The sequence below is a fragment of the Denticeps clupeoides genome, unplaced genomic scaffold, assembly GCF_900700375.1.
Source record: "Denticeps clupeoides unplaced genomic scaffold, fDenClu1.1, whole genome shotgun sequence".
Taxonomy (NCBI): Eukaryota; Metazoa; Chordata; class Actinopteri; order Clupeiformes; family Denticipitidae; genus Denticeps; species Denticeps clupeoides.
Window position 1 is genome coordinate 17,280 of NW_021629977.1, and position 18,250 is coordinate 35,529.

General features: G+C 40.3%; 25 non-coding genes across 25 annotated transcripts; all 25 read right to left on the reverse strand.

Moving 5' to 3' along the window:
* Positions 1–147: 147 nt before the first annotated feature.
* On the reverse strand, positions 148–258 carry trnal-caa (transfer RNA leucine (anticodon CAA)). The gene is made up of 2 exons: positions 221–258; positions 148–193 (listed from the first exon to the last, which is right to left on the reverse strand). It is a non-coding gene; the product is annotated as a tRNA-Leu (tRNA).
* Positions 259–939: 681 nt separating this feature from the next.
* trnap-cgg (transfer RNA proline (anticodon CGG)) lies at positions 940–1,011 on the reverse strand. The gene has a single exon. It is a non-coding gene; the product is annotated as a tRNA-Pro (tRNA).
* A 605-nt stretch (positions 1,012–1,616) lies between these two features.
* Positions 1,617–1,688, reverse strand: trnap-ugg (transfer RNA proline (anticodon UGG)). The gene has a single exon. It is a non-coding gene; the product is annotated as a tRNA-Pro (tRNA).
* Positions 1,689–2,770: 1,082 nt separating this feature from the next.
* On the reverse strand, positions 2,771–2,842 carry trnap-cgg (transfer RNA proline (anticodon CGG)). Its single transcript has one exon. It is a non-coding gene; the product is annotated as a tRNA-Pro (tRNA).
* Positions 2,843–3,446: 604 nt separating this feature from the next.
* On the reverse strand, positions 3,447–3,518 carry trnap-ugg (transfer RNA proline (anticodon UGG)). Its single transcript has one exon. It is a non-coding gene; the product is annotated as a tRNA-Pro (tRNA).
* Positions 3,519–3,807: 289 nt separating this feature from the next.
* trnal-caa (transfer RNA leucine (anticodon CAA)) lies at positions 3,808–3,918 on the reverse strand. The gene is made up of 2 exons: positions 3,881–3,918; positions 3,808–3,853 (listed from the first exon to the last, which is right to left on the reverse strand). It is a non-coding gene; the product is annotated as a tRNA-Leu (tRNA).
* A 685-nt stretch (positions 3,919–4,603) lies between these two features.
* trnap-cgg (transfer RNA proline (anticodon CGG)) lies at positions 4,604–4,675 on the reverse strand. Its single transcript has one exon. It is a non-coding gene; the product is annotated as a tRNA-Pro (tRNA).
* A 607-nt stretch (positions 4,676–5,282) lies between these two features.
* On the reverse strand, positions 5,283–5,354 carry trnap-ugg (transfer RNA proline (anticodon UGG)). The gene has a single exon. It is a non-coding gene; the product is annotated as a tRNA-Pro (tRNA).
* Positions 5,355–5,644: 290 nt separating this feature from the next.
* Positions 5,645–5,755, reverse strand: trnal-caa (transfer RNA leucine (anticodon CAA)). The gene is made up of 2 exons: positions 5,718–5,755; positions 5,645–5,690 (listed from the first exon to the last, which is right to left on the reverse strand). It is a non-coding gene; the product is annotated as a tRNA-Leu (tRNA).
* A 1,349-nt stretch (positions 5,756–7,104) lies between these two features.
* trnap-ugg (transfer RNA proline (anticodon UGG)) lies at positions 7,105–7,176 on the reverse strand. The gene has a single exon. It is a non-coding gene; the product is annotated as a tRNA-Pro (tRNA).
* Positions 7,177–7,465: 289 nt separating this feature from the next.
* On the reverse strand, positions 7,466–7,576 carry trnal-caa (transfer RNA leucine (anticodon CAA)). The gene is made up of 2 exons: positions 7,539–7,576; positions 7,466–7,511 (listed from the first exon to the last, which is right to left on the reverse strand). It is a non-coding gene; the product is annotated as a tRNA-Leu (tRNA).
* Positions 7,577–8,259: 683 nt separating this feature from the next.
* On the reverse strand, positions 8,260–8,331 carry trnap-cgg (transfer RNA proline (anticodon CGG)). The gene has a single exon. It is a non-coding gene; the product is annotated as a tRNA-Pro (tRNA).
* A 605-nt stretch (positions 8,332–8,936) lies between these two features.
* On the reverse strand, positions 8,937–9,008 carry trnap-ugg (transfer RNA proline (anticodon UGG)). Its single transcript has one exon. It is a non-coding gene; the product is annotated as a tRNA-Pro (tRNA).
* A 289-nt stretch (positions 9,009–9,297) lies between these two features.
* On the reverse strand, positions 9,298–9,408 carry trnal-caa (transfer RNA leucine (anticodon CAA)). Its single transcript has 2 exons — positions 9,371–9,408; positions 9,298–9,343 (listed from the first exon to the last, which is right to left on the reverse strand). It is a non-coding gene; the product is annotated as a tRNA-Leu (tRNA).
* Positions 9,409–10,091: 683 nt separating this feature from the next.
* On the reverse strand, positions 10,092–10,163 carry trnap-cgg (transfer RNA proline (anticodon CGG)). Its single transcript has one exon. It is a non-coding gene; the product is annotated as a tRNA-Pro (tRNA).
* Positions 10,164–10,594: 431 nt separating this feature from the next.
* Positions 10,595–10,667, reverse strand: trnap-agg (transfer RNA proline (anticodon AGG)). The gene has a single exon. It is a non-coding gene; the product is annotated as a tRNA-Pro (tRNA).
* A 557-nt stretch (positions 10,668–11,224) lies between these two features.
* trnaq-cug (transfer RNA glutamine (anticodon CUG)) lies at positions 11,225–11,296 on the reverse strand. Its single transcript has one exon. It is a non-coding gene; the product is annotated as a tRNA-Gln (tRNA).
* Positions 11,297–12,367: 1,071 nt separating this feature from the next.
* trnap-ugg (transfer RNA proline (anticodon UGG)) lies at positions 12,368–12,439 on the reverse strand. The gene has a single exon. It is a non-coding gene; the product is annotated as a tRNA-Pro (tRNA).
* Positions 12,440–12,728: 289 nt separating this feature from the next.
* On the reverse strand, positions 12,729–12,839 carry trnal-caa (transfer RNA leucine (anticodon CAA)). The gene is made up of 2 exons: positions 12,802–12,839; positions 12,729–12,774 (listed from the first exon to the last, which is right to left on the reverse strand). It is a non-coding gene; the product is annotated as a tRNA-Leu (tRNA).
* Positions 12,840–13,522: 683 nt separating this feature from the next.
* Positions 13,523–13,594, reverse strand: trnap-cgg (transfer RNA proline (anticodon CGG)). The gene has a single exon. It is a non-coding gene; the product is annotated as a tRNA-Pro (tRNA).
* A 431-nt stretch (positions 13,595–14,025) lies between these two features.
* On the reverse strand, positions 14,026–14,097 carry trnap-agg (transfer RNA proline (anticodon AGG)). The gene has a single exon. It is a non-coding gene; the product is annotated as a tRNA-Pro (tRNA).
* A 576-nt stretch (positions 14,098–14,673) lies between these two features.
* Positions 14,674–14,745, reverse strand: trnaq-cug (transfer RNA glutamine (anticodon CUG)). Its single transcript has one exon. It is a non-coding gene; the product is annotated as a tRNA-Gln (tRNA).
* A 1,293-nt stretch (positions 14,746–16,038) lies between these two features.
* On the reverse strand, positions 16,039–16,110 carry trnap-ugg (transfer RNA proline (anticodon UGG)). The gene has a single exon. It is a non-coding gene; the product is annotated as a tRNA-Pro (tRNA).
* Positions 16,111–17,193: 1,083 nt separating this feature from the next.
* On the reverse strand, positions 17,194–17,265 carry trnap-cgg (transfer RNA proline (anticodon CGG)). The gene has a single exon. It is a non-coding gene; the product is annotated as a tRNA-Pro (tRNA).
* Positions 17,266–17,695: 430 nt separating this feature from the next.
* trnap-agg (transfer RNA proline (anticodon AGG)) lies at positions 17,696–17,767 on the reverse strand. Its single transcript has one exon. It is a non-coding gene; the product is annotated as a tRNA-Pro (tRNA).
* Positions 17,768–18,250: the final 483 nt, after the last annotated feature.

An 18,250-nucleotide genomic window follows, 5' to 3' on the forward strand; every position in this document is an offset into this window, starting at 1 on the left:
ATGACATCAGATCATTGATGAAGTAGTCTTTGTCACTTTACAACATGTAGTTTTAGGCATAGAGAGGCAAAATCTACACAGCGGCTCTGACTGCTCAATACATTTTTCTGTTTCTCTGTCTACATTAATTGGAGCAAAAACAGAGCATGTCAGAAGTGGGATTTGAACCCACGCCTCCATTGGGAGATCAGAAAGCCCAAGTAATCAGAAAGAATTTCACCTTGAGTCTGACACCTTAAACCGCTCGGCCATTCTGACGGTCTTAAACTTGCACCTGTGTATTGCTTCAATAATAAAATCTAAACCAATTGCATGGTCAATAGATAAACAATATTTCTTAGTTTACATGATTGAACGTCAGACTTCTTGCATCTAATCTGAACAGAAAACCCCTAGACCACTGAGCCTAGATCACCAAAGCGTCATTGCATAGAAACTTTTTGTTCGGAATAACCTGTTTAGCCAAATATTGTTAAATGATTGTCTACTCTGAAGGGTGCAATTAGGCTTGTACAAAATTTGAATCCAGGACCTGGATTCCCCCAAAGCGTGAGTCATAGCTCCACACCAAAAAGGTATTGACAGCCAAAATCTCAAGACAAAAGAGTCCAGACAAGTGATAAGAGTTGCACTAGAAAATATTAGTGGTAGTAGGAATTAAACAACAAACAAAAAAACTAGTTCAGGATATGAATGGGGAGGTCTAACAGCCATAGCTAGAATCATAACCCTAGACTGACGAGCCTACAACAACTGTCATGTTGTCAAATTAATCCAAGCTCTTCAGGGTAGATGACTGTAAAGCACAAAAAATTTTATAGAATTTGGCAGATTAATTTAAGGCATTTGAAACTGGGAGGCAAACCTCCGAAGTTTTGACTTCATATTTAAAAGACCTTTTTCACAAAATCTAAGCAGAATTTTATGGAAGCAGTCATTGGGCTTGTCCGGGATTTGAACCCGGGACCTCTCACACCCGAAGCGAGAATCATACCACTAGACCAACAAGCCAACAGTACCAAAACCATGCACACAAATAGGTCAATATAAGAGTGGCTATAAAAAAAGACCAGAAATTCAATAAAAAACATCAACTCAACAAAAACTAATAAATTGTTTTGTCCCAGTTGTGAACCTGGACCTCCCGTACCCAAGCGAGTACCATAGCGCTAGACCAATAAATGTGCTAAAATCTTTTTGAAGTATGAATAGTAGATGGACACACCCATAACAACGTTGAAACTGAAAACGTATGACTTAGTCGTGTTCATTATTCTGACAATTATATGCAGGACCTGTTGCACCCAAAGCGAGAACTGCAGCCTTACACCAACAAGGCATTAACAACCAAAATCTTAAGACAAAAGGGTTCAAACAAACAGAGTTGCAGTATAGAGTTTTAGTGGCAACAGGTATTCAACACTGTTAGGACTTTTAAGAGGGCTCGTTCGGGATTTGAACCCGGGACCTCTCACACCCTAAGCGAGAATCATACCCCTAGACAAGCCATTGGCACACAAAATGTGCAGAATGATAGGTTAAAGGCAATGTTAAGAGCTGCACTAGTTAACACCAGGAACTCAAGCAAAACATTTAGGCAACACAAACATTTGAATGGGCTCATCCGGGATTTGAACCCGGGACCTCTCGCACCCAAAGCGAGAATCATACCCCTAGACCAACGAGCCAAGCGTCAACACCTCTTTGACTTATGAGCTCTAGATATACTGAAACCAAAAATTTGACCAAGTTGCATTCTATATTCTGACACTAACGTGCATGTTACCAAACTCTGTATATCTTAGATAACAATAGATACAAACTCTGCAGATGACATCAGATCATTGATGAAGTAGTCTTTGTCACTTTACAACATGTAGTTTTAGGCATAGAGAGGCAAAATCTACACAGCGGCTCTGACTGCTCAATACATTTTTCTGTTTCTCTGTCTATATTAATTGGAGCAAAAACAGAGCATGTCAGAAGTGGGATTTGAACCCACGCCTCCATTGGGAGACCAGAAAGCCCAAGTAATCAGAAAGAATTTCACCTTGAGTCTGGCACCTTAAACCGCTCGGCGTTTCTGACTGTCTTAAACTTGCACCTGTTTATTGCTTCAATAATAAAATCTAAACCAATTGCATGGTCAATAGATAACAATATTTCTTGGTTTACATGATTGAACGTCAGACTTCTTGCATCTAATCTGAACAGAAAACCCCTAGACCACTGAGCCTAGATCACCAAAGCGTCATTGCACAGAAACTTTTTGTTCGGAATAACCTGTTTAGCCAATATTGTTAAATGATTGTCTACTCTGAAGGGTGCAATTAGGCTTGTACAAAATTTGAATCCAGGACCTGGATTCCCCCAAAGCGTGAGTCACAGCTCCACACCAAAAAGGTATTGACAGCCAAAATCTCAAGACAAAAGAGTCCAGACAAGTGATCAGAGTTGCACTAGAAATTATTAGTGGTAGTAGGAATTAAACAACAAACAAAAAAAAATAGTTCAGGATATGAATGGGGAGGTCTAACAGCCATAGCTAGAATCATAACCCTAGACTGACGAGCCTACAACAACTGTCATGTTGTCAAATTAATCCAAGCTCTTCAGGGTAGATGACTGTAAAGCACAAAAAAAATTTATAGAATTTGGCAGATTAATTTAAGGCATTTGAAACTGGGAGGCAAACCTCCGAAGTTTTGACTTCATATTTAAAAAGACCTTTTTCACAAAATCTAAGCAGAATTTTATGGAAGCAGTCATTGGGCTTGTCCGGGATTTGAACCCAGGACCTCTCACACCCGAAGCGAGAATCATACCACTAGACCAACAAGCCAACAGTACCAAAACCATGCACACAGATAGGTCAATATAAAGAGTGGCTATAAAAAAAGACCAGAAATCAATAAAAACATCAACTCAACAAAAACTAATAAATTGTTTTGTCCCAGTTGTGAACCTGGATCTCCCGTACCCAAGCGAGTATCATAGCGCTAGACCAATAAATGTGCTAAAATCTTTTTGAAGTATGAATAGTAGATGGACACACCCATAACAACGTTGAAACTGAAAACGTATGACTTAGTCGTGTCCATTATTCTGACAATTATATGCAGGACCTGTTGCACCCAAAGCGAGAACTGCAGCCTTACACCAACAAGGCATTAACAACCAAAATCTTAAGACAAAAGGGTTCAAACAAACAGCGTTGCAGTATAGAGTTTTAGTGGTAACAGGTATTCAACACTGTTAGGACTTTTAAGAGGGCTCGTTCGGGATTTGAACCCGGGACCTCTCGCACCCTAAGTTAGAATCATACCCCTAGACAAGCCATTGGCACACAAAATGTGCAGAATGATAGGTTAAAGGCAATGTTAAGAGCTGCACTAGTTAACACCAGGAACTCAAGCAAAACATTTAGGCAACACAAACATTTGAATGGGCTCGTCCGAGATTTGAACCCAGGACCTCTCGCACCCAAAGCGAGAATCATACCCCTAGACCAACGAGCCAAGCGTTAACACAACTTTTACTTATGAGCTCTAGATATACTGAAACCAAAAATTTGACCAAGTTGCATTCTATATTCTGACACTAACGTGCATGTTACCAAACTCTGTATATCTTAGATAACAATAGATACAAACTCTGCAGGTGACATCAGATCATTGATGAAGTAGTCTTTGTCACTTTACAACATGTAGTTTTAGGCATAGAGAGGCAAAATCTACACAGCGGCTCTGACTGCTCAATACATTTTTCTGTTTCTCTGTCTATATTAATTGGAGCAAAAACAGAGCATGTCAGAAGTGGGATTTGAACCCACGCCTCCATTGGGAGACCAGAATGCCCAAGTAATCAGAAAGAATTTCACCTTGAGTCTGGCACCTTAAACCGCTCGGCCATTCTGACTGTCTTAAACTTGCACCTGTGTATTGCTTCAATAATAAAATCTAAACCAATTGCATGGTCAATAGATAAACAATATTTCTTGGTTTACATGATTGAACGTCAGACTTCTTGCATCTAATCTGAACAGAAAACCCCTAGACCACTGAGCCTAGATCACCAATGCGTCATTGCACAGAAACTTTTTGTTCGGAATAACCTGTTTAGCCAAATATTGTTAAATGATTGTCTACTCTGAAGGGTTGCAATTAGGCTTGTACAAAATTTGAATCCAGGACCTGGATTCCCCCAAAGCGTGAGTCATAGCTCCACACCAAAAAGGTATTGACAGCCAAAATCTCAAGACAAAAGAGTCCAGACAAGTGATCAGAGTTGCACTAGAAAATATTAGTGGTAGTAGGAATTAAACAACAAACAAAAAAAACTAGTTCAGGATATGAATGGGGAGGTCTAACAGCCATAGCTAGAATCATAACCCTAGACTGACGAGCCTACAACAACTGTCATGTTGTCAAATTAATCCAAGCTCTTCAGGGTAGATGACTGTAAAGCACAAAAAAAATGTATAGAATTTGGCAGATTAATTTAAGGCATTTGAAACTGGGAGGCAAACCTCCGAAGTTTTGACTTCATATTTAAAAAGACCTTTTTCACAAAATCTAAGCAGAATTTTATGGAAGCAGTCATTGGGCTTGTCCGGGATTTGAACCCGGGACCTCTCACAACCGAAGCGAGAATCATACCACTAGACCAACAAGCCAACAATACCAAACCATGCACACAAATAGGTCAATATAAAGAGTGGCTATAAAAAAAGACCAGAAATTCATAAAAAACATCAACTCAACAAAAACTAATAAATTGTTTTGTCCCAGTTGTGAACCTGGACCTCCCGTACCCAAGCGAGTATCATAGCGCTAGACTAATAAATGTGCTAAATTCTTTTTGAAGTATGAATAGTAGATGGACACACCCATAACAACGTTTGATAAACTGAAAACGTATGACTTAGTCGTGTCCATTATTCTGACAATTATATGCAGGACCTGTTGCACCCAAAGCGAGAAACTGCAGCCTTACACCAACAAGGCATTAACAACCAAATCTTAAGTCAAAAGGGTTCAAACAAACAGAGTTGCAGTATAGAGTTTTAGTGGTAACAGGTATTTAATACTGTTAGGACTTTTAAGAGGGCTCGTTCGGGATTTGAACCCGGGACCTCTCGCACCCTAAGCAAGAATCATACTCCTAGACAAGCCATTGGCACACAAAATGTGCAGAATGATAGGTTAAAGGCAATGTTAAGAGCTGCACTAGTTAACACCAGGAACTCAAGCAAAATATTTAGGCAACACAAACATTTCAATGGGCTCGTCCGGGATTTGAACCCGGGACCCTCTCGCACCCAAAGCGAGAATCATACCCCTAGACAACGAGCCAAGCGGTAACACCTCTTTTACTTATGAGCTCTACATATACTGAAACCAAAAATTTGACCAAGTTGCATTCTATATTCTGACACTAACGTGCATGTTACCAAACTCTGTATATCTTAGATAACAATAGATACAAACTCTGCAGATGACATCAGATCATTGATGAAGTAGTCTTTGTCACTTTACAACATGTAGTTTTAGGCATAGAGAGGCAAAATCTACACAGCGGCTCTGACATGCTCAATACATTTTTCTGTTTCTCTGTCTATATTAATTGGAGCAAAAACAGAGCATGTCAGAAGTGGGATTTGAACCCACGCCTTCATTGGGAGACCAGAAAGCCCAAGTAATCAGAAAGAATTTCACCTTGAGTCTGGCACCTTAAACCGCTCGGCCATTCTGACTGTCTTAAACTTGCACCTGTTTATTGCTTCAATAATAAAATCTAAACCAATTGCATGGTCAATAGAATAAACAATATTTCTTGGTTTACATGATTGAATGTCAGACTTCTTGCATCTAATCTGAACAGAAAACCCCTAGACCACTGAGCCTAGATCACCAAAGCGTCATTGCACAGAAACTTTTTGTTCGGAATAACCTGTTTAGCCAAATATTGTTAAATGATTGTCTACTCTGAAGGGTGCAATTAGGCTTGTACAAATTTGAATCCAGGACCTGGATTCCCCCAAAGCGTGAGTCACAAGCTCCACACCAAAAGGTATTGACAGCCAAAATCTCAAGACAAAGAGTCCAGACAAGTGATCAGAGTTGCACTAGAAAATATTAGTGGTAGTAGGAATTAAACAACAAACAAAAAAACTAGTTCAGGATATGAATGGGGAGGTTTAACAGCCATAGCTAGAATCATAACCCTAGACTGACGAGCCTACAACAACTGTCATGTTGTCAAATTAATCCAAGCTCTTCAGGGTAGATGACTGTAAAGCACAAAAAAAATTTATAGAATTTGGCAGATTAATTTAAGGCATTTGAAACTGGGAGGCAAACCTCCGAAGTTTTGACTTCATATTTAAAAAGACCTTTTTCACAAAATCTAAGCAGAATTTTATGGAAGCAGTCATTGGGCTTGTCCGGGATTTGAACCCGGGACCTCTCACACCCGAAGCGTGAATCATACCACTAGACCAACAGTACCAAAACCGTGCACACAGATAGGTCAATATAAAGAGTGGCTATAAAAAAAGACCAGAAATCAATAAAAAACATCAACTCAACAAAAACTAATAAATTGTTTTGTCCCAGTTGTGAACCTGGATCTCCCGTACCCAAGCGAGTATCATAGCGCTAGACCAATAAATGTGCTAAAATCTTTTTGAAGTATGAATAGTAGATGGACACACCCATAACAACGTTGAAACTGAAACGTATGACTTAGTCGTGTCCATTATTCTGACAATTATATGCAGGACCTGTTGCACCCAAAGCGAGAACTGCAGCCTTACACCAAAAAGGCATTAACAACCAAATCTTAAGACAAAAGGGTTCAAACAAACAGAGTTGCAGTATAGAGTTTTAGTGGTAACAGGTATTCAACACTGTTAGGACTTTTAAGAGGGCTCGTTCGGGATTTGAGCCCGGGACCTCTCGCACCCTAAGTTAGAATCATACCCCTAGACAAGCCATTGGCACACAAAATGTGCAGAATGATAGGTTAAAGGCAATGTTAAGAGCTGCACTAGTTAACACCAGGAACTCAAGCAAAACATTTAGGCAACTCAAACATTTGAATGGGCTCGTCCGGGATTTGAACCCGGGACCTCTCGCACCCAAAGCGAGAATCATACCCCTAGACCAACGAGCCAAGCGTTAACACAACTTTTACTTATGAGCTCTAGATATACTGAAACCAAAAATTTGACCAAGTTGCATTCTATATTCTGACACTAACGTGCATGTTACCAAACTCTGTATATCTTAGATAACAATAGATACAAACTCTGCAGGTGACATCAGATCATTGATGAAGTAGTCTTTGTCACTTTACAACATGTAGTTTTAGGCATAGAGAGGCAAAATCTACACAGCGGCTCTGACTGCTCAATACATTTTTCTGTTTCTCTGTCTATATTAATTGGAGCAAAAACAGAGCATGTCAGAAGTGGGATTTGAACCCACGCCTCCATTGGGAGACCAGAAAGCCCAAGTAATCAGAAAGAATTTCACCTTGAGTCTGGCACCTTAAACCGCTCGGCCATTCTGACTGTCTTAAACTTGCACCTGTGTATTGCTTCAATAATAAAATCTAAACCAATTGCATGGTCAATAGATAAACAATATTTCTTGGTTTACATGATTGAACGTCAGACTTCTTGCATCTAATCTGAACAGAAAACCCCTAGACCACTGAGCCTAGATCACCAAAGCGTCATTGCACAGAAACTTTTTGTTCGGAATAACCTGTTTAGCCAAATATTGTTAAATGATTGTCTACTCTGAAGGGTGCAATTAGGCTTGTACAAAATTTGAATCCAGGACCTGGATTCCCCCAAAGCGTGAGTCATAGCTCCACACCAAAAGGTATTAACAGCCAAAATCTCAAGACAAAAGAGTCCAGACAAGTGATCAGAGTTGCACTAGAAAATATTAGTGGTAGTAGGAATTAAACAACAAACAAAAAAAACTAGTTCAGGATATGAATGGGGAGGTCTAACAGCCATAGCTAGAATCATAACCCTAGACTGACGAGCCTACAACAACTGTCATGTTGTCAAATTAATCCAAGCTCTTCAGGGTAGATGACTGTAAAGCACAAAAAAAATTTATAGAATTTGGCAGATTAATTTAAGGCATTTGAAACTGGGAGGCAAACCTCCGAAGTTTTGACTTCATATTTAAAAAGACCTTTTTCACAAAATCTAAGCAGAATTTTACGGAAGCAGTCATTGGGCTTGTCCGGGATTTGAACCCGGGACCTCTCACACCCGAAGCGAGAATCATACCACTAGACCAACAAGCCAACAGTACCAAAACCATGCACACAGATAGGTCAATATAAAGAGTGGCTATAAAAAAAGACCAGAAATCAATAAAAAACATCAACTCAACAAAAACTAATAAATTGTTTTGTCCCAGTTGTGAACCTGGATCTCCCATACCCAAGCGAGTATCATAGCGCTAGACCAATAAATGTGCTAAAATCTTTTTGAAGTATGAATAGTAGATGGACACACCCATAACAACGTTGAAACTGAAAACGTATGACTTAGTCGTGTCCATTATTCTGACAATTATATGCAGGACCTGTTGCACCCAAAGCGAGAACTGCAGCCTTACACCAACAAGGCATTAACAACCAAAATCTTAAGACAAAAGGGTTCAAACAAACAGAGTTGCAGTATAGAGTTTTAGTGGTAACAGGTATTCAACACTGTTAGGACTTTTAAGAGGGCTCGTTCGGGATTTGAACCCGGGACCTCTCGCACCCTAAGTTAGAATCATACCCCTAGACAAGCCATTGGCACACAAAATGTGCAGAATGATAGGTTAAAGGCAATGTTAAGAGCTGCACTAGTTAACACCAGGAACTCAAGCAAAACATTTAGGCAACACAAACATTTGAATGGGCTCGTCCGGGATTTGAACCCGGGACCTCTCGCACCCAAAGCGAGAATCATACCCCTAGACCAACGAGCCAAGCGTTAACACAACTTTTACTTATGAGCTCTAGATATACTGAAACCAAAAATTTGACCAAGTTGCATTCTATATTCTGACACTAACGTGCATGTTACCAAACTCTGTATATCTTAGATAACAATAGATACAAACTCTGCAGGTGACATCAGATCATTGATGAAGTAGTCTTTGTCACTTTACAACATGTAGTTTTAGGCATAGAGAGGCAAAATCTACACAGCGGCTCTGACTGCTCAATACATTTTTCTGTTTCTCTGTCTATATTAATTGGAGCAAAAACAGAGCATGTCAGAAGTGGGATTTGAACCCACGCCTCCATTGGGAGACCAGAAAGCCCAAGTAATCAGAAAGAATTTCACCTTGAGTCTGGCGCCTTAAACCGCTCGGCCATTCGGATTGTCTTAAACTTGCACCTGTGTATTGCTTCAATAATAAAATCTAAACCAATTGCATGGTCAATAGATAAACAATATTTCTTGGTTTACATGATTGAACGTCAGACTTCTTGCATCTAATCTGAACAGAAACCCCTAGACCACTGAGCCTAGATCACCAAAGCGTCATTGCACAGAAACTTTTTGTTCGGAATAACCTGTTTAGCCAAATATTGTTAAATGATTGTCTACTCTGAAGGGTGCAATTAGGCTTGTACAAAATTTGAATCCAGGACCTGGATTCCCCCAAAGCGTGAGTCATAGCTCCACACCAAAAAGGTATTGACAGCCAAAATCTCAAGACAAAAGAGTCCAGACAAGTGATCAGAGTTGCACTAGAAAATATTAGTGGTAGTAGGAATTAAACAACAAACAAAAAAAACTAGTTCAGGATATGAATGGGGAGGTTTAACAGCCATAGCTAGAATCATAACCCTAGACTGACGAGCCTACAACAACTGTCATGTTGTCAAATTAATCCAAGCTCTTCAGGGTAGATGACTGTAAAGCACAAAAAAAATTTATAGAATTTGGCAGATTAATTTAAGGCATTTGAAACTGGGAGGCAAACCTCCGAAGTTTTGACTTCATATTTAAAAAGACCTTTTTCACAAAATCTAAGCAGAATTTTATGGAAGCAGTCATTGGGCTTGTCCGGGATTTGAACCCGGGACCTCTCACACCCGAAGCGAGAATCATACCACTAGACCAACAAGCCAACAGTACCAAAACCATGCACACAAATAGGTCAATATAAAGAGTGGCTATAAAAAAAGACCAGAAATTCAATAAAAAACATCAACTCAACAAAAACTAATAAATTGTTTTGTCCCAGTTGTGAACCTGGACCTCCCGTACCCAAGCGAGTATCATAGCGCTAGACCAATAAATGTGCTAAATTCTTTTTGAAGTATGAATAGTAGATGGACACACCCATAACAACGTTGAAACTGAAAACGTATGACTTAGTCGTGTCCATTATTCTGACAATTATATGCAGGACCTGTTGCACCCAAAGCGAGAACTGCAGCCTTACACCAAAAAGGCATTAACAACCAAAATCTTAAGACAAAAGGGTTCAAACAAACAGAGTTGCAGTATAGAGTTTTAGTGGTAACAGGTATTCAACACTGTTAGGACTTATTAAGAGGGCTCGTCCGGGATTTGAACCCGGGACCTCTCGCACCCTAAGCTGAGAATCATACCCCTAGACCAACGAGCCATGAAGTGGAAGGTCTCACTGTAAAAATAATCCCAAAAGGTCTATGTAGATCACCTTAAAGCATGGATGGAATTTGGTTGAATTTTTTAAAGCATTTTAAACCTGGGAGACACAGTGCAGAAGCTTCAAATTTTATTAAAAATGACCTTAATAGCAAAACATTGTCAAACTATTACAGAAGCTAACTGGAACTTTGTGGATTTTGTAACAACATCAACAACTACATCAAGAGGGAATTATGCAACTACATTAACAACCCATTGGCACCCAAATGTGCAGAATGATAGGTCAAAGGCATGTAAAGAGCGGCACTAGATAACACCAGGAATTCCACCAAAACATAACATTCTGCCAACATATGAATGAGTGGATTACATATTTCGCTTAAGCTTCAAACAATAAGCTTGAACACGGCTTCCCACTGAGGGTTGAACTGTGATCACTGGATTTAGAGTGCCGATTGTTAACCGTTAAACCATGGAGCCCACAATAAGCATCTTTTAATTGCAAAACATGTGTAATTCAATTTAAGGAAACTGCTTATTGACATTCAGCAAAGGTCCCACCGAGATTTGAACTCGGATCGCTGGATTCAGAGTCCAGAGTGCTAACCATTACACCATGGAACCTACCCCTGGAGCAGACAAGAAGCTACTCTGAGAAACTGACAGAACGTTTCTCAGCCAACGACCCTGCGTCAGTCTGGACAGGCCTGCGAGAGTTCACCAGCTACAGACGACCCCCACCCCCGTTTGCAGCAAACAAAGACCTGGCAGAAGATCTAAACACCTTCCACTGCAGGTTTGAGAAGGACATATTCACACCCCTTACGCACCCCACCCCAGAGACAATGTGTGAAGTTCCCACTTGCTTTAAACGCTCCACCATTCTTCCGGTCCCCAAGAAACCCACCATCACTAGACTGAATGACCACAGACCTGTTGCCTTGACGTCTGTGGTCATGAAATCCTTTGAACGCCTGGTTTTAGCCCATCTGAAGAACATCACGAGACACATGCTGGAGCCCCTGCAGTTTGCCTACCGGGCAAACAGGTCGGTAGATGATGTAGTGAATATGGGGCTGCATTACATCCTGCAACATCTCGACCGCCTTGGAACCTACGCAAGGATTCTGTTTGTGGACTTCAGCTCTGCGTTCAATACCATTGTGCCTGAACTCCTCACCTCCAAACCCTCCAAGCTCAGCGTGTCACCTGCTACCTGTCAGTTTAAAGAGTGGCTGTAAAAAAAGACCAGAAATTCAATAAAAAAAACATTAAATCAACAAAACCTATTGAATGGTCTTGTCCAAGTCGTGAACCTGGGACCTCTCACACCCACATCGAGTATCATAACCCTAGACCAATAATCCAAGTGCTAAAACTTTTTGAAGTAGGAATAGTAGATGGGCACACATATAACAACGTTGAAATTGAAAACATATCACTTTGTCATGTCCATTATTCTGACAATTCCCTGCAGGACCTATTGCACCCAAAGCGAGAACCATAGCCCTACACCAACAATGCATTAACAAGCAAACAAGAGTTTTCGCACACTAAGAGGGAATTATACCACTACATCAACAAGCCATTGGCACACAAAATGTGCAGAATGATAGGTTAAAGGCAATGTTAAGAGCTGCACTAGTTAACACCAGGAACTCAAGCAAAACATTTAGGCAACACAAACATTTGAATGGGCTCGTCCGGGATTTGAACCCGGGACCTCTCGCACCCAAAGCGAGAATCATACCCCTAGACCAACGAGCCAAGCGTTAACACCTCTTTTACTTATGAGCTCTACATATACTGAAACCAAAAATTTGACCAAGTTGCATTCTATATTCTGACACTAACGTGCATGTTACCAAACTCTGTATATCTTAGATAACAATAGATACAAACTCTGCAGATGACATCAGATCATTGATGAAGTAGTCTTTGTCACTTTACAACATGTAGTTTAAGGCATAGAGAGGCAAAATCTACACAGCGGCTCTGACTGCTCAATACATTTTTCTGTTTCTCTGTCTATATTAATTGGAGCAAAATCAGAGCATGTCAGAAGTGGGATTTGAACCCACGCCTCCATTGGGAGACCAGAAAGCCCAAGTAATCAGAAAGAATTTCACCTTGAGTCTGGCGCCTTAAACCGCTCGGCCATTCTGACTGTCTTAAACTTGCACCTGTGTATTGCTTCAATAATAAAATCTAAACCAATTGCATGGTCAATAGATAAACAATATTTCTTGGTTTACATGATTGAACGTCAGACTTCTTGCATCTAATCTGAACAGAAAACCCCTAGACCACTGAGCCTAGATCACCAAAGCGTCATTGCACAGAAACTTTTTGTTCGGAATAACCTGTTTAGCCAAATATTGTTAAATGATTGTCTACTCTGAAGGGTGCAATTAGGCTTGTACAAAATTTGAATCCAGGACCTGGATTCCCCCAAAGCGTGAGTCATAGCTCCACACCAAAAAGGTATTGACAGCCAAAATCTCAAGACAAAAGAGTCCAGACAAGTGATCAGAGTTGCACTAGAAAATATTAGTGGTAGTAGGAATTAAACAACAAACAAAAAAAACTAGTTCAGGATATGAATGGGGAGGTTTAACAGCCATAGCTAGAATCATAACCCTAGACTGACGAGCCTACAACAACTGTCATGTTGTCAAATTAATCCAAGCTCTTCAGGGTAGATGACTGTAAAGCACAAAAAAAATTTATAGAATTTGGCAGATTAATTTAAGGCATTTGAAACTGGGAGGCAAACCTCAGAAGTTTTGACTTCATATTTAAAAAGACCTTTTTCACAAATCTAAGCAGAATTTTATGGAAGCAGTCATTGGGCTTGTCCGGGATTTGAACCCGGGACCTCTCACACCCGAAGCGAGAATCATACCACTAGACCAACAAGCCAACAGTACCATAGCCATGCACACAAATAAGTCAATATAAAGAGTGGCTATAAAGAAAGACCAGAAATTCAATAAAAAACATCAACTCAACAAAAACTAATAAATTGTTTTGTCCCAGTTGTGAACCTGGACCTCCCGTACCCAAGCGAGTATCATAGCACTAGACCAATAAATGTGCTAAATTCTTTTTGAAGTATGAATAGTAGATGGACACACCCATAACAACGTTGAAACTGAAAACGTATGACTTAGTCGTGTCCATTATTCTGACAATTATATGCAGGACCTGTTGCACCCAAAGCGAGAACTGCAGCCTTACACCAAAAAAGGCATTAACAACCAAAATCTTAAGACAAAAGGGTTCAAACAAACAGAGTTGCAGTATAGAGTTTTAGTGGTAACAGGTATTCAACACTGTTAGGACTTTTAAGAGGGCTCGTCCGGGATTTGAACCCGGGACCTCTCGCACCCTAAGCGAGAATCATACCCCTAGACCAACGAGCCATGCAAGTGGAAGGTCTCACTGTAAAAATAATCCCAAAAGGTCTATGTAGATCACCTTAAAGCACATAATGATGGATGGAATTTGGTTGAATTTTTTAAAGCATTTTAAACCTGGGAGACACAGTGCAGAAGCTTCAAATTTAATTAAAAATGACCTTAATAGCAAAACATTGTCAAACTATTACAGAAGCTAACTGGAACTTTGTGGATTTTGTAACAATATCAACAACTACATCAAGAGGGAATTATGCAACTACAATAACAACCCATTGGCACCCAAATGTGCAGAATGATAGGTCAAAGGCATGTAAAGAGCGGCACTAGATAATACCAGGAATTCCACCAAAACATAACATTCTGCCAACATATGAATGAGTGGATTACATATTTCGCTTAAGCTTCAAACAATAAGCTTGAACACGGCTTCCCACTGAGGGTTGAACTGTGATCACTGGATTTAGAGTGCCGATTGTTAACCGTTAAACCATGGAGCCCACAATAAGCATCTTTTGACAGCTTTGAATTGCAAAACATGTGTAATTCAATTTAAGGAAACTGCTTATTGACATTCAGCATAGGTCCCACCGAGATTTGAACTCGGATCGCTGGATTCAGAGTCCAGAGTGCTAACCATTACACCATGGAACCTACCCCTGGAGCAGACAAGAAGCTACTCTGAGAAACTGACAGAACGTTTCTCAGCCAACGACCCTGCATCAGTCTGGACAGGCCTGCGAGAGTTCACCAGCTACAGACGACCCCCACCCCCGTTTGCAGCAAACAAAGACCTGGCAGAAGATCTAACACCTTCCACTGCAGGTTTGAGAAGGACATATTCACACCCCTTACGCACCCCACCCCAGAGACAATGTGTGAAGTTCCCACTTGCTTCAAACGCTCCACCATTCTTCCGGTCCCCAAGAAACCCACCATCACTAGACTGAATGACCACAGACCTGTTGCCTTGACGTCTGTGGTCATGAAATCCTTTGAACGCCTGGTTTTAGCCAATCTGAAGAACATCACGAGACACATGCTGGAGCCCCTGCAGTTTGCCTACCGGGCAAACAGGTCGGTAGATGATGTAGTGAATATGGGGCTGCATTACATCCTGCAACATCTCGACCGCCTTGGAACCTACGCAAGGATTCTGTTTGTGGACTTCAGCTCTGCGTTCAATACCATTGTGCCTGAACTCCTCACCTCCAAACCCTCCAAGCTCAGCGTGTCACCTGCTACCTGTCAGTTTAAAGAGTGGCTGTAAAAAAAGACCAGAAATTCAATAAAAAAAACATTAAATCAACAAAACCTATTGAATGGTCTTGTCCAAGTCGTGAACCTGGGACCTCTCACACCCACATCGAGTATCATAACCCTAGACCAATAATCCAAGTGCTAAAACTTTTTGAAGTAGGAATAGTATATGGGCACACATATAACAACGTTGAAATTGAAAACATATCACTTTGTCATGTCCATTATTCTGACAATTCCCATTCAACACTGTTAGAATATTTAAGAGGGCTCGTCCAGGATTTGAACTCAGGAGCTCTCGCACCCTAAGGGAGAATTATAGACCAACGAGCCGTTAACGGTAAGGTCACACTGTAAAAAAAAAAAAAAGGTCTTTGTAGATCACCTTAGGGCACATAATGATGGATTGAATTTGGTTGAATTTTTAGCGTTTTGAATTTAAAGCATTTTAACCTGGGAGACACAGTGCAGAAGCTTCAAATTTCATTTAAAATGACAGGAACTTTGGGCATTTTCTGGTTTTTAAAAACGAGAGTTTTCGCACACTAAGAGGGAATTATACCACTACATCAACAAGCCATTGGCACACAAAATGTGCAGGATGATAGGTTAATGTCAATGTTAAGAGCTGCACTAGTTAACACCAGGAACTCAAGCAAAACATTTAGGCAACACAAACATTTGAATGGGCTCGTCCGGGATTTGAACCCGGGACCTCTCGCACCCAAAGCGAGAATCATACCCCTAGACCAACGAGCCAAGCGTTAACACCTCTTTTACTTATGAGCTCTACATATACTGAAACCAAAAATTTGACCAAGTTTGCATTCTATATTCTGACACTAACGTGCATGTTACCAAACTCTGTATATCTTAGATAACAATAGATACAAACTCTGCAGATGACATCAGATCATTGATGAAGTAGTCTTTGTCACTTTACAACATGTAGTTTAAGGCATAGAGAGGCAAAATCTACACAGCGGCTCTGACTGCTCAATACATTTTTCTGTTTCTCTGTCTATATTAATTGGAGCAAAATCAGAGCATGTCAGAAGTGGGATTTGAACCCACGGCTCCATTGGGAGACCAGAAAAACCAAGTAATCAGAAAGAATTTCACCTTGAGTCTGGCGCCTTAAACCGCTCGGCCATTCGGATTGTCTTAAACTTGCACCTGTGTATTGCTTCAATAATAAAATCTAAACCAATTGCATGGTCAATAGATAAACAATATTTCTTGTTTACATGATTGAACGTCAGACTTTCTTGCATCTAATCTGAACAGAAAACCCCCTAGACCACTGAGCCTAGATCACCAAAGCGTCATTGCACAGAAACTTTTTGTTCGGAATAACCTGTTTAGCCAAATATTGTTAAATGATTGTCTACTCTGAAGGGTGCAATTAGGCTTGTACAAATTTGAATCCAGGACCTGGATTCCCCCAAGCGTGAGTCATAGCTCCACCACAAAAAGGTATTGACAGCCAAAATCTCAAGACAAAAGAGTCCAGACAAGTGATCAGAGTTGCACTAGGAAAATATTAGTGGTAGTAGGAATTTAAACAACAAACAAAAAACTAGTTCAGGATATGAATGGGGAGGTTTAACAGCCATAGCTGATCATAACCCAGACTGACGAGCCTACAACAACTGTCATGTTTGTCAAATTAATCCAAGCTCTTCAGGGTAGATGACTGTAAAGCACAAAAAAATTTATAGGAATTTGGCCAGATTAATTGGAGGCATTTGAAACTGGGAGGCAAACCTCCGAAGTTTTGACTTCATATTTAAAAAGACCTTTTTCACAAAATCTAAGCAGAATTTTATGGAAGCAGTCATTGGGCTTGTCCGGGATTTGAACCCGGGACCTCTCACACCCGAAGCGAGAATCATACCACTAGACCAACAAGCCAACAGTACCAAAACCATGCACACAAATAGGTCAATATAAAGAGTGGCTATAAAAAAAGACCAGAAATTCAATAAAAAACATCAACTCAACAAAAACTAATAAATTGTTTTGTCCCAGTTGTGAACCTGGACCTCCCGTACCCAAGCGAGTATCATAGCGCTAGACCAATAAATGTGCTAAATTCTTTTTGAAGTATGAATAGTAGATGGACACACCCATAACAACGTTGAAACTGAAAACGTATGACTTAGTCGTGTCCATTATTCTGACAATTATATGCAGGACCTGTTGCACCCAAAGCGAGAACTGCAGCCTTACACCAAAAAGGCATTAACAACCAAAATCTTAAGACAAAAGGGTTCAAACAAACAGAGTTGCAGTATAGAGTTTTAGTGGTAACAGGTATTCAACACTGTTAGGACTTTTAAGAGGGCTCGTCCGGGATTTGAACCCGGGACCTCTCGCACCCTAAGCGAGAATCATACCCCTAGACCAACGAGCCATGAAGTGGAAGGTCTCACTGTAAAAATAATCCCAAAAGGTCTATGTAGATCACCTTAAAGCATGGATGGAATTTGGTTGAATTTTTTAAAGCATTTTAAACCTGGGAGACACAGTGCAGAAGCTTCAAATTTTATTAAAAATGACCTTAATAGCAAAACATTGTCAAACTATTACAGAAGCTAACTGGAACTTTGTGGATTTTGTAACAACATCAACAACTACATCAAGAGGGAATTATGCAACTACATTAACAACCCATTGGCACCCAAATGTGCAGAATGATAGGTCAAAGGCATGTAAAGAGCGGCACTAGATAACACCAGGAATTCCACCAAAACATAACATTCTGCCAACATATGAATGAGTGGATTACATATTTCGCTTAAGCTTCAAACAATAAGCTTGAACACGGCTTCCCACTGAGGGTTGAACTGTGATCACTGGATTTAGAGTGCCGATTGTTAACCGTTAAACCATGGAG